This window comes from Pomacea canaliculata, linkage group LG8 (genome assembly GCF_003073045.1).
Source record: "Pomacea canaliculata isolate SZHN2017 linkage group LG8, ASM307304v1, whole genome shotgun sequence".
NCBI classification, from domain to species: Eukaryota; Metazoa; Mollusca; class Gastropoda; order Architaenioglossa; family Ampullariidae; genus Pomacea; species Pomacea canaliculata.
Window position 1 is genome coordinate 6,101,507 of NC_037597.1, and position 2,242 is coordinate 6,103,748.

A 2,242-nucleotide genomic window follows, 5' to 3' on the forward strand; every position below is an offset into this window, starting at 1 on the left:
TATGTGAGACAGTAATGCATTCTTTCATACCTCCTTCAAAGAACACTAAGATATTGCGAGAGGATAAACAATGGCCTGTGGACAGTTTTGCAAAAAGTGAAAGCGGAGAATAAAAAACAGGAATTTACAGAGTGAAGCCATGCACTCCACGCACCCGGTGCCTTTGAATGGACTCCATTAAAATGCGCCCTAACCACTGCAACCGCCATTCGTCAACGGAAGGTGTAGACATGTGAAGAATGGACTTAGAATAATACGTGAATGGTCCTTGTCAGAAACATGGCAACCGAAGCTTAGCGAACATGCTGGAAAGCCGGTAAGACAATGTTGATGTTGCTGTTACATCGTCGTTGTTCCTGCAGCTCCTGCTGAGCGAAAACGTCACGTGACCTGTTGGGTCGCTTCTTTCTCCTTCCATCCTCTGTCTTTGTTTATAATTTTTGTTTTCACTTGGAGCCACCAAAAGCATCTTAGAGAGAACCACGAAAGATAGAAAAACATGTTCTGAGAAACATAAGCAAATTAAATATATCTCCTTAATCACAGACGACAAGAGTATTGCTGCCAAGTCTGGTTAGGTGATGTAAATCAGAGAGAAGGTGTGCATTTGCATAATTATCAAAACCCTTCTGCAACACACACACACACGCCAACTCTTCTCAGGAATGAAGAACAAGCCAAGTGCAGTGGGTTTGAGCCGCTTTGCCAAATCGGAAAAGTCCCTGCCAGGGAGTCACGTGACCTGTGGTGACGTGGAAGGTGCCGTTGCACGATGCACGTATCTACATCGCGAGTCTCAGACTGAAAAAAAATGTCTGCAATAAGAGGGTTTGCATGGAATAAAAGGGAGTTAGGTTGTGAATACCACCCTTATCTAAAGGGGAAACACAGCCAGGAGAATATAAAGAGTCGGTGAATTTAGTCTCCTTGCGGCTGCCTGGTCCTCGCTGACAACGATGACACATCAAACATGGCGATAATTGGCACAATCATATGCATTTCCTTAAGAGTTTGCACAGTCTGTCTGTTTGCATCCTTCAACAGTCTGAATGAGAAATTCTCCCTTTTATCTCACAGGACTCCTGGGTTCGTGTTGTGTCCCTTCCAGTCTCCGAGTTCCTCCCATTATGAGTTTTGGGGCCTGTTGACATAAACTTGCAATCAATGATTTAAAGAACAACAAGAGAAGAAAATTGGACAGATGGAGGTATATGAAAGTATTGTCTATTTGTGCTGGCATTCAATGCTGTCTGACAGACAAATATGACTGTTTTTGTCATTTATAAATAAAATAATATTGATGTGTGTGTGTTGTGTGTGTGTGCGTACGTGTGTCTGTGTGTGTGTGTGTGTCTGTGTGTGTCTGTGTGTGTGTGTTCTAGATACGCAAACAGCCTGTAAAGCTGATTTTCCAGTCAGTGGAATAATGTCCAAGTCCCATTGTCTTCGTGTTCTTAAGTTTCTCCGAAGGAAGCTTATGAAATGCAGCGCAGACGAGAAATTCTTCAAGTCGACTTAGCAGTCATCTGGGGTAGAAATGAAGACCAGTAGAACGATATCTATCGTGAATAAAAATTACTCCTTTCCTTCCTCTTTACATTATCGCTTCTCTTTCTTTCTCTCTCATGCACACAACAAAACATTAATTTTTCTGTTCTGTTATCTGTCACGAGTATATTGATGCATATGTGTGTTTACGGGTGTGAGTGAACATAATCTTTATTTTATAAGATATATTTTAGGATACGACTAGACAAGTGATGTATGTAACCACAAAACCTGACACTAGACATCTGTAACTTAAGGAGACACGAACATCGTGAACAAGCTTGAACCCTTTGAACCTAAAATGTTAAAGTTTGCGAACTCCCAACACCATTCAATATGACATTTAATGTAACCGTTAAAAACAGGAAAACAGACTGGTCAAACAAATCGGTTTCATTTAGGGGAAGCGAGTTGTTGGTCTCTGAGAGCTGATATTCTGAGGTGAGACCAAAAGGATTCCTAGGAAACCAAACGGAGAGACACGAACCGGGGTTTCTTGGGAGATTGTTGCTGCGCTGGTGAATTGTGTCTCAAGATTTGCAACATCCATCACTTAACACGAGCACGACAACAAACAACACGTGGGCAGCTGAAAAAATGTTTAAAAATACAGAACATAAGTTATAAAGGTTAGAGAGGTAGAGAGATAACAGCAATGACTAGTCAAAGAAAAAAATACTAGTGAGTGAAAAAG